At 37.6% G+C, this 12512-nt stretch overlaps 2 protein-coding genes across 2 annotated transcripts in view; one reads left to right on the forward strand and one right to left on the reverse strand.

Annotated features, from left to right (window-relative positions):
- The window catches only part of CMSS1 (cms1 ribosomal small subunit homolog), a 223629-nt gene that overhangs the window by 99673 nt on the left and 111444 nt on the right, over positions 1–12512 (reverse strand). The gene's annotated exons all lie outside the window — the stretch shown is intronic.
- FILIP1L (filamin A interacting protein 1 like) overlaps positions 1–12512 on the forward strand; it is a 188972-nt gene that overhangs the window by 66758 nt on the left and 109702 nt on the right. The window lies entirely within an intron of this gene.

Genomic DNA, 12512 nt, shown 5'->3' on the forward strand with positions numbered 1-12512 from the left:
ACATACAGTCATTAGTGGATGCAGGAGAGAAATGGCCAAAAGCTTTCTTGTTCCACTGATGCAATTTTAAGTAAAGCATTTCCAAAAATCTCCTTATCATTCTTTTGAGCTTCACAGGCAAACTTTCACTGATTCAAATGTAAGTCGATACTGGGGGAGATGAGTGTTCTTTCTAGTGACAAAACATACAAACATCATACAGAAAGTTGGGTAGAATATGGGGAAAAAACATTTAGCATCTGTGTAGTTACTTCTGCTGCTAGGGAAACTTCCACCAGATGTTACCTCAGCTGCCTTCCAAACCACTATCACATCTGCTCTCTTCCTTACTGAATACCAGTGGTAACTGAACTAATTTTTCATTCAACTCATATTTGTACAATATTTTAAACACCCTTGAAGAACTCATTTTTAAGGAGTTACAAGACCCACAAAAAGCAATGTGAAAAAACCCTGTAATTACATGATTGAATAACCTGAAATTCTCAAGTTATTTAATACATAGAAAATACCATCATCTATACAAAAATATTATTGGAAGTCATTATATTGTTCATAAACAGAAGTACTGAAACAACAACAGAAATAATGGTCCACAAAAACTACCAGAACTAAAGAGGGAAAGGGAAGAAAAAACTTCATTATTAAATTCACGTTTTTATTAGGGAGACTAAAATTCTTCCATAAGACCTTCCTTATATACCAAGAACTGAAATTACTTCTGTATTCAGTTACTGAAAATCCCCTCTGCCTATCACCTTTGTTGTATGGAAGATCTGCTTACGCTTAGCAGCAGTGGAAGTATTGCACTTGTATCCAGCGTGGGGAGGGGGAGAGCGAAAAAAATGCCAAACCACCAAAAAAACCCATGCACACACAAAAAATGAACCACTAAACACAAAAAGAAAAAGACCACACAGATAAAAACTCCTTATCCTAACATTTTCTGTTCTGGAATTTTAAAAATTATCCTAAACTTAAGTTTACATGTAAGAAATATATAGTATCTGTGTGATCTAAAATAATCTAAAAGGAAGTATCTCTGTAAGACTGATACTGTAATCCAGTTTATCTATTATTCTCAACAGTCATTATTTTTAAAATGTATAAAGAAGTAATAATTATTCCGAACTCAAGTTATTCTCCAGACTTTTTACTTTCAGCCCAAAAACTTTTTCTAGTTATTTTCTGGATATGTTGCACTACACTATATAATGTAGAGAAAAATACAATAAAGACATCAGAAAACCAAAAAAAAAAATGTTGAGATCCATGTTACCACTGTCCTCCAGCTGATACCCTGGGTGACCCCGAACAAATCACTTAGTCACATTCCCACCAAAAATGGGAGAAGGCTCCAGACTCTGAAAAATGACTGTGAGACTGAAAAATGTTTACAGAGCAGCTTGCAATCATCAAACAGAGGGCTCTGCAAATGGAAAGTATTACAACATATGCGATGTTCTAGCCATGCATTTATAAAAACACCCCCCAAAAATCAGAAAAAAGAACCTTTACAATCATGACTAGGCACATGTTCCAAACAGAAATGAAAATCCTGTTTCTTTGATATAGCTCTTTGATTTTTCATTACTTACACTTGATAAAGACTAGGTCTATAAATAAGAAAAATAAATCAGAAGCTCATCCATACAGGATCATATGAAAGCTATTGAAATACTTTTCAAACTGCAGGCACGACAAGGTTCTTGGAAAGAGGCAGTATCTAGTATCAGATTTAACTCCTATAGCTAAAAGTCAGATTTCCAGCTATCAAGGTCTTTCTTCGGGTTTCAGTCACCTTTGTAAAGTAAGAGATAAAAGGAAAAGAAGCACTTTTTGTAAAAGAGAGAGATTCAGAAGAGACAAAACAATGTGTGTCAGGTCAGGATGCAACAAAGCTGATACTAGCGCTTGATTCGACAGATGGAATGAGAAGCCCATGCCTTGGATTTGCACATGAGAAATCAAGATAAGTCGGTTTTCACTTGCAGATGAGAAATCAAAGTATATTTGTTTGCAGGAAGAGAGGGTGTCACCACCTGAAAGGAACCCAGAAAGTTTTTCTTTCTTCTCCTCCTTGGTAAAATTTGGATGAGGGAACAAAGAAACCAAATGCCACTGTTTCCTAGCAAAATCCTTATTCAAGCAAACAAAGAAATACATTCAACAATTACAAAGGTGGTGCATAACACCAGCTCATCATTGTTTCCAAATGCACAGCATAAGCAAAGCAAAAGCCTACTATTTTTCCCATAATTATTTTTTTCTTACAAAAAATCAGCTACACTCTTCATTCAACATGTAAATCTAAAGAGATTCTAAAGAAATCAGCATTTTCTCTCCATGTGTGAAATGAATGATTAGCCTAAACAACTAAAAGCATCAGAGTGCCTAATATCCATTGGTTTCTTCCAGTGTTCATCCATACTGCACATCTGACAGTTGTTTCAAAGAAAATCTGGATTGAATAACATGATTCAGATGTGAAGAGACTGACAATAAACAGCATTTTAGTACCACTCAGTCATAAAACAGCAAGCTTTAGTACTGCTTGTCCACATTAGGAAAAATGAAACCATTTCTTCCGAGAACAACATGCTGGGTGTTTGACCCATGTGCCTGCAATGAAAACCAGGGGAAATTTGTTTTCCTAATTTCCCTTGTTCCTTCAACATTTAAAATCAGTCATACATAATAAAGTAGAACTACTAAAAAAATCCCAACTTTTATTTTAAAATCTTATAAAAATAATTTTGAATGGATTACCCATTTTTGTCATTTTTCATAAAACCATTTTATGATGCTGTTGTTCTTAAAGAACAATGCTAACACAAGAACTACAAACAAAGCCATAAAAGGCTTTTCTCAAACATTACTGAGTGGATTGGATGGCCTATGATGAATGCAAAAGCCGTTCAGTGCAAGCATGTCAGGATGCTAACATAAGTGATAGGCCTACCCATGGCAAGGAGGCAACTACAAAGCTCTGAGAAGAAACACAAAACACAGTGACTTCTTCCACATTTTAAAAGGGCCTTCCTTATCTCCCTTCAAATGTCTACATGAAGAGTCTTTTAGTAGTTTCCATAACCACTAATTCTTCTATAAAATGGATAAAAGAACAAACAGTGTGTAACTGGACTCACCACATTTCTCAAGTCTTCTAGGCTATGGTGGACAGATGAATTTATCCTGCTGTAAGAAAAAAAACTTCACAAATGCAAATATATACCACAACACACCACTAGCAGATGGTGATTACAAAATGTGTATGAGGGAGGCTCGGGTGTGCTTAGTCATACAGTTCACAAGGAAAGACAGATTACTATGGATATGTTGCCACAATGATCCATAATTTCCAAAATTCAAAGCTGAAAATAGATTTCAGAATAGAATTTGAACAGAATTGTCAAAACCAGCAAGATATGGCCAAAAAAAAAAAAAAAGGCATGAGTGTAAACTTGCCTTGTTTTTGTAATCTTTTTGTGCCTAATGGTTACAGATAGAGATGAGATACAGAACAAGGTGGCCACTGGTCTGACAATACGTCTACTTCTCAAAGCTCAGTAGAAGCCAGATATAAAGAAGCAATAGCCTTTCTTAGCCAGTCTATCCACGTTACTAATGGTATGATCTTTCTATTAATTATTTAATAGCAGTCCTTTTATTGTTAATGGATGTGGTTTATGCAAATTTTATCCACTACTGATACAGATTCATAAATTACTCTAAATTACAGTGCTGTAATTGGACAGTGTTGACACGAAACTTGAGTAGTGCAGGAATTTCCAGAGGTACGATGCCTGGAGCCAAAGTTTAATTTCAGCTCTGAAGCAGACTCCCTTTGCACCTTTAGGCTACTCATCTCCATTTCCTCCCCTCTAAACCTGCCTCCCAGGATGGGGCTAGAGGTTTAATTAATGAATGTGAATCATCTTAGCACTGCCTCTTGAATTCCAGATATAATCAATAATGAGCCACACTCTTACTCAGGCACACCTTCCACTACGCCTGTCAGAAGAGGTCTTGCAAAACACCAAACCAAAGCTGTGCTATTTTTAATCTCTGCCAGCAAGTGCAGCAGTCTGCCTCTAAGTGTGCAGCCACTTTCATACAGCCTGCACTCTGACCTCTTGCATCGTGGCTTCCCTGCTAACCATGCTCAAGTCAGCAACCTAAGAGACAGCAGTCAGATGACATTCCACATGTACCTGCCTTTGCAGCCCCCATGTGCTGATCAGAGACCATCACTGATTGTGAGCACGCATCCTCTGCCAGGAGTCACCTCTCCTCAGAGGATATGTCTCCCTTTTCCCACACACAGCCACAGAGCAGGTCAACACTCCTCAAACAAACTGAGCTGCTTGCACGATCACTCCCTAATCATTTCCACCCAAGGCAGACTAGCACAGATGAGCTCCTTCAGCTTTTTTGGTTGAGCTTGCTTGTTCTGACCAGAACAGGCCAGAGAACAATTGCAGCTGCGAAACTGGGAATGAGTGGGTAGAAGAATATTGCAAGATATGCGTGGTAAATTCTTGTATGTGACCAGCACACCATTAATCAATGCCCAAGGACTTGTTCAAATTATGCAGCTGCCAGATGTGCTCCTCTCTGTGTCTTCATGTCATTCATATGACTTTACACTCATGAGACTCCCTGTGTACCAGATTTGATCACCTCCATCTCTCTGTTTAAGTACTTTTGTATGTTGTGATCCCAGTTGTTTTTAGCATCTGTATCAAGAAAATAATTTCAGGCACGTGCTATTGAAGAGACAGGTTTTTTATTTGACACTAAACAGCTTTACGTTGTAGAGCAAAAGGAAAGGGAAGCTACTGGACATATTGTAACTGGAAAGTACCATTATTTTCCATCTGGTAACCTCCTGGCAATTCCAGAAGTATCACAGCAGGCATGTTCCTGTCCCACCTCCCTGTTCAATACTTCATGACAGTCATCATCACCCTCTTGTCTGGTCACTAGGATCACTTCAGCATATACTGCTGGCTAAGATATTCGCAGAGTAATTTCAATCCTTAACTTCAGAGCTGTGAGACAACTTGTGCGTGAACATCCAGTTTTAATGACAAGACAAAGTGATGGAGAAGCTGTTATTATCACTCTCAGAGGCAAGCTGTTCCTCTAATTTCCAAGACCAGTTTCAGCAAGGAAGTGTAAGGAAAAGAGCTGCCAGAAAAAAATAATTAAACCTACATCAGCCATTTAATACACAAAAAAGAATTAAGCTCCTGTCAGTCGTAAGTTCCTCAAGGTCTGACTGCTTCTGTACCAAGCATATCGCCAGATCCATTAAAGAAAATGAGAACAAAACCAATGCACGTGCATGCATGTGCCCAGACACACAACAGTGGATGATAATCACTTCACTCAGATCTCAGGGCAAGATCCATTTCAACTATCTGCTAATTACCATGCTGGAAAAGATATTATATCTGGATTTTTAATTGTTATTTAAAAAAACAAACGTATATGTGTTGTTAACACATGACAAAACATGAGCATCTCAGACCTATCTGAAACCTACCACTTGCTTCATTTCATCAAAACAAGACAGGTGGCGTGCTCATCACCAAAAGCTGGCTGTCCTTACTGACATTATGTTACAATCAAGACATTACAGGCCCCTTGTTACTGACTGCAAACCAGAGACCAGAATGTTGAAAGAATTAATGCTTTCACCTTATTCTAACTGGTTAAATTTAGTTTCACTTGGCAACTTTGCCAGGTCAAAAAGGAGCAAATTAACTCAGACATCAAATCTTTCCACTATACATAGAAGTTGTTAGCAAACTCACACATACTTTCCATCCATTTACGTTCACTGGCACCAAAGCACTGAGAGAGTATGAACTCCTTTCCCCTTTTCCCCCGAAGCGACATTCTCTGAAACCTTCATTACCTAAACTGAAAATAGTTATAGGACAACTAAAAGCAGTTACACATCTAAACCCAATATATTAGTCAACAGCTGATTATATTAAAAGTGGGATACTCATTTAAGAATATCCTTACAAAAATCCCTAAGAAATCCCACGGCTTTTTAAGCTGTAATCAATTTATAGCATAGAAACTGAGTCAACTGCTATGTAATCAAAGCTCCTCACGAAAAGTAAAGCTTTGCAATGACAACATGCTTTGTTCTCAACCTGCATGAGCCTGAAACACTGCAATCACTACCAAGAGCAGCTCACAGAATCTTCCCTCTAAAATCCACAGGAAGACATTTTCACCTTCCTCTCCTACTCAGAAATTCTCCTTATTGCTCTGTTAGAAAATGGAATCTGCCTTTCTCTGCCACAGTACTGCCTTCCAAACACAATGCCCCTCTTTTGATATCTGTGGGTAATTAAGTGCTTCTAATATGACTGTGACACTTCCATGCCTTTATTTTTCTTCCCAGTTTGCTCCAGGATCCTAACCTAAAATAGTCTTGACACCTCCACAGAAAGACTCTCCCTGCCCTAAAATGCTTGGTCTCTTCTTAACATGCTGGATGAGGTTGGCAGGACAGACTATACTGTGATCTAACTTTCAGTTTTTCAGTCCTCCACACCCTGCTGTCCCTTTGCCCACAAGTCCAGATCAGGGATGCAGGCAGGAAGGGATGCTGCTCACTGCTGCAGAAGAGAGACCTCCTCTGTATGGAAATGCAGAAACCTTCCTGTGAAAAGCCTTCCTTTTGCATTTGGAACAGACTTTGGTTTAAGTAAAGGCAAATTTTCCTATTCAAATGGGAAATGAGCAGAAAATCCAACACATATGAGTAAAAACTAATGTGCGTGAGTGTTCCCATGCCTGGTGAATAATTATTACCTGCAGAAACAGGCAGTGCAGATCCTGCTCCTCTTTTTTTTTTTGGTGATTTTTTTCCCCCCTCCTTTTTTCTCCCCCTTTTTTCCTTTTCTTCAAGTATAGCATCAAAAGAAAACTAAGACCTCCTGGAGACATAAATGAAACATTTCTGCTCTGGAACAGCATCAGCATCTGGACACCTGGCAAAACATAGTTTAATACCTATTGTACCTATTTCTCAACCCCCCTGAAAGCAAACATGAAGAGTCTTGCCTTTCTTCTTATTTACCAACAACAATGAAAGCCAAGAGCGTCCAGAAGTCCATTTCAATGGATTTTGTTCTGGTTACATTACAACAGATTGCTTTGATCCGGGGGAGGGAGGAAGAGAAGAGCAGAGAACATCTTAAGTTCACAAAGCTGAAAGCCAAGATGCACAAAACTGAAGCATTCCAAAGTTAAAAATAATCGTCTTTAAACTGCAAGAGCAGAGCTGTAATTTTGAGCAGTACAGCATGACATCATGGTTTATGTGGGGCCAGCTCAATAAATCAAACTGTGCCTAATTAGAGATCATACTGCAAATCTACATTATTTAGATGAATAATTAAAACAAGACAGTCCATAACACAAGCCAGATATGTTTACTAAAATACATTTTTTTCAAACTTTTATGTTCACTACTGCTTACAACCCTTTCATATTTAGTAAATTATAGACCCCTCAGCTTTTATTTTAGGCTGACTTCACTTTCAAGGAATTCTTCAATTAACTTTACATTGCTTCAAGCTCTTCATCCAATGAGAAAACAATCTGTGGTTTCTTACTTCTTCCAGTGCCAATGGCTGCCCTCCACGTCTGACTTGCAGACTTACTGTCTTTTAGAGCCAGGGTCTGTTTGTCTAAAATCAGCCTAGTTGTCATAGTATTTTGACAAGTTCTCTGTAAAAGGAGAACAAACCTTTGTGGTGGTTAAACTGCTATGAATAATGAAGGTTGTTCTCACAACCTCAACAGATAAGTGCCAAAATTAAGGAACATTCAGCAATAAACCCAGAGCTGAAAGCCCTGACTACCTCAGTTGCCCTTCTTTCCCACCTACTCCAATTTTTCCCATTTTGACTTTTCTCAGTTGTTTTTCTGAAATGTGTGGTTTTTCTCAAATCTAAAAGCTATGACATGCTCAAACATTTACAGTCTAAAAAAACCCCAGTGCTATCAAACATTGCTATCTGTAGATGGTCAGGACGCCTCTGGAATTGTTGGAAATGCTGTGGAGACTTTGACTATCAGTTACTGTGTAGATAACGTTAAATCAAGAGCCAAAGAGTTTAATAAAAAGCATGAGGTGAACAAAAGGGACAGGATTCATTTCTTAACTGCACATTTTTCCTCCTAGAGCTTGAGAGCTTTGTAAGTAATTTTTAAATAACAGATTAGAAAACTGGAGAGAGTTGGCAGTTCTCCTTCCTTCTCCCTTCTGACATTTGATTTGGTAAATGGACCAACATACAGAGCATTAGAAGAATTGTAAAGGCAATGACTGAGAAGCAAAACATTTAACGTTCTCAACAAAAAAGGACTATACAAAAATGAGAGACATGTCTATTAATGCAGTATTATGTTGTGCAAATAGTTTTATAATACAGAACAGTAACCAAGCACAAGAGAAAGCATCATTCACTTCTTAATACACAGATTTTTAGATTAGAAAATCCAGAGGGTTTTAAAGGAATCAAAGTGCAAGAAATATTACATGCACTACACAGCAGTATTTATAAAGGTATGACAAATGAATCTCCCTCAACCACAGCCACCATGATCAGTATATTCTTAAAAAGAAAGGTACCTTTCAGACTTCCATTTGAATTCTTTGTTACAATAAATAAGCATCAAACTTGTAATTTTTTTTTTAATTTAAGACTGTCTTTGTGGACAGAAATATTATGACTGACCTCTGTTAACTGCAAGCATTCAGAGCCATAGCCATTCCAATTCTCTTACATTCTCATGTGCAGCAACAGAGTTCTCAGAAATAAAAAAAGAAACCCTGTAACTATTTGGACATACTTCTGAAAGCAACAGTGAAAATTAAGAAAGGAGCCTTCCCAAAGAAGTATCTATTTTTGCAATGTGTGCTTTTAAAGCACAATGCTTACAGAATGAAATACTTCAGTTCTCTTGTGTAAACTTGTACAGATTGTTTGCTATTGATCTTTTGAGTCATGTTTTGGCAGTAAACTGGTATCCTTGTAGAAAATATAAGTACTGCAGAACAAGTGATGTAATCTACATCTATATTTAATTAATTTCTTCCTTTTTTGCAGTTAAATTTATATTTCAAAATAAATAATCTTAACTCCATACTTCAATTTCTTCCCCCGATTATGAGCTTTGTGCTAATGAAAAACTTCAGAGGAGACAGTTTGTTTGTAGGATCATGGCTCCCTTAAGTCAAAGGACAGAACTCAGATGGAAGAAAGCAGTGTTTCTATCTGTACGCAAGATGTAGGACTATTAACTATTTTCTTAACGGAATGACAGAAAGTGACTCTATAAAACCAGTGCAAAAACTGATCTCAAGGAAGTGAAATCTAGTTTTTTCACAGCGGATTTTTCTTTCCTCCTTGCCCCCAGGCTGCTTGTCTATTCAGAAAACAAAACAGAAAATGGCACTGCAGCAAGGCTACCCATATGGCCCAGGAGTGTGCTGTGTGTGCAGTACATACACATACACTGCATGCTGATGTGGCCCAGAGCAAGTGCCACAATGTCCGGGTTTCTGGTCCTTTGTGGAGTACATAGCATGGTAGTTTGGATAGAAGTGGAAAGAGCACACGGAGGCAGGCAGCTGACAGAGTGAAACTAATGCAGTGCTCTTGACTGGTAATTACAGCTTTGCTCAGCCTCCAACTCTCAAATATGGTAATTCTTTAACCAACAAAAGAGACTGCTAGGAAAGGACAACAGTGAGTGAAAGTACATAAGCAAGAGCACATGCAAGAGATGGAACACGAGTGGTTTCCCTCTTTCCTCCTCTCAGGTTTCTCCCATCAACTGAGAACCACTACCCAAAGGCTTGAATCTCTTCTAAATCTGGTTACTCTAAAAATAAGAACCTGGTCAAGACCAATATATAGAGAACAAATATAGGAATCCCACCTTTTACATTTTAGATTAATGTTTTCTTATCTCTCTGAAGCAGTGACTGATGCCAGCTTTTTCATACCTTTTCCTCGCTCTTCATGCACCAGTGTCAGTCCCTATCTATCCTGATCTTCTTGTCACACTGCTTTCCACCTCCTCTTCACTGCCACCTGGGATCCAGTTACATGGGAAGCAGTAAAGATGAGGACAAGCACCATGCACCCACTTCTGGGTAACTACAAGCTTTGTCTCGTGAAATAAAGCAACTCTCCAGAGTTCATTTGAGAACATCACTAATGGTCCTTCAGGTAGAATGGCAAGGAAAGAGCATATTTAAGACCTGAGAAAAATTAAAATCAACACAACTTGCAGGGATTTTATTAGAGGCTGAAACCCACATAAAATCTGTTTCAGTAATAAGCGAGAGATTTTTGCCTTACATTACACAAAATGTAATTAGACTAGAGGACTACAGAGGGTCCTTCTGACTAAGTTGTGACAATACAGATGCCAGAGAATTCTAAAGATCAGGATTATTTCCCAGTATAAATTACACTATTTCATGTTTTAGTTTTGGTCTTCTAAAAACAGACAAACCCCAAAGGAATATTGTGCACACAGCAGCCCAGAGTCTGCCTTTAGATACTGTCCAAATGACATACTACTTTGACCAAGAAGATAGCAATACCTCTGTTTCCATTAATTCTCTACTAAGAATCACAGGATTCAAATTGTTGATTTCCAGCATTACCTCATGCCCTGGCCTCTCACTGATTAATTAAAACTGTACACGTATAGGAAAAAGAACAAAAAAGCAGAACTGGAGTCCTGTGAACCAGCGTGTCCCTGATAAAAGAAACGGACTGCTGTTCTCAAGTCCTTTCCATAGGTTGATTGTGAATTGTAACCAGACAAGATCTCCTTTTTCAAGCTTCCAGTAACTGGCAAACATGTCTACTGCACAGGAAGTCATATTTATAGTTGCATTACTCCCCACAATATACCAATTCTCTTATAATCAACAGTAGTTTCTAGGCCTGCTAAATGAAAGATCTTTTCCCTTGAGGTTGCAGCCTTTCAATGGGAAGCTTCCAAGTCTACAGTTCGTACGGGTGTGGAGGGGAAAAAACACAGGACAGTACAGCCCCCACTTCATTATTACACAGTAAAGACATATCAGGCTTTTTTTTTTCTTTTTTTTGAAAAAAAGAAACAACAACTCTGGAATACTGGTATTGCAACTTGTGTTAATTACTCAGTTGAATCATCATTTAATTTACAAAGTGTGTTCAACTTACCTACTTTTTACTATCTAGCTTTAAATTCTTCCTGGGTATAGACAGATGAAGAACTTATACTACATAAGCTTCATTATATGCTTGGGCAGGGTCTGTGAGCATGCAAATGTTCCACAAGAAATCCAAAGCAGCATATCGCTTCATTAAAGGGAAATATATTCCAAACTTCTCCAAACTACTGCAGGTGACAGTTAATAACTTGCTTATGCATTTTACAATCATTCTGCATACAGAAAATTATTAAGAAAACCCCAAACAGCTACTTGAAATTTTCAAACTCTCTTCCAGTAACCATATCAGAGTATTTAAAAGGGCACAGCACTAACTTTGGCCAAGGATTCCCCCTCCTCTCTTAAATACAGAGAAAAAGAATACCATTTTTTTAAAGGAACACAGATTAATACTTTACCAAAGGAGACATTCTTCAAAAGCCAAAAATCACCACAAAAGTCATTCTTACCTAAAATTGGAAGAAAAGAGACAGAAGAAAGTAAGAATGATTAAGAATCATCCCTTGGAGCATTGCACCTTCAAAATAACAAGCATTCCTGAACAATATTTTACAGATATCATGACAGTTGTGGAACAAATCTAAAGAAAACAAGCTACACCAGAACAGGAAATTGCAATTTCTTTGAAACAATAATTAACCTTAAGAAGGAAACCACTATTAATATAAACAAACAAGTAATAAAGGAAACTGTTTTACCACAGGGAAACCTGTCTTAAAGCAGGGTAACAAGGGAATATAAAAAGTTCTTCAGAAGTGCTGGGTCTCTACAGAAAATTGGAGCAATTCTGTAACAAGGATCATACTTCTAATAGGTCATCTTCCAGGTTTCAAAGAGGAGGCTGGACCACAGAAATTCAGGGACTTTTAAATACAGGACTCAAATTTAAACTGAGTCTAATCTCATACTGCTGTCACTTAAATGTAATCGGGAGGAGTTTGAAGGATATTTATCAGGCTAAACTGCTTTCATAATCACAGCTTTCACCATTGTTATTTATAAATAACTACAGTTAGAGTAAGCACAAGTATCATGGTGATTATTTCATTATATTAAATGGGAATCAGAAATGAGAAAAGATGAAAAAGCTTGAATTTCTTTCATCATAAGATGACAATTCCAAAATTTTGCATGACAAACATGCATACAAAATTGAAAGCAGGTCTAATGCTTAGAATTCAAAATACTTTTCACATAAAAACTCATTCTCAAATCTGAAGTATTTTTTACTTTTTAC

This window comes from Pipra filicauda, unplaced genomic scaffold (genome assembly GCF_003945595.2).
Source record: "Pipra filicauda isolate LSUMZ 115617 unplaced genomic scaffold, ASM394559v2 scaffold64_size3178608_pilon, whole genome shotgun sequence".
In the NCBI taxonomy this organism is placed as follows: Eukaryota; Metazoa; Chordata; class Aves; order Passeriformes; family Pipridae; genus Pipra; species Pipra filicauda.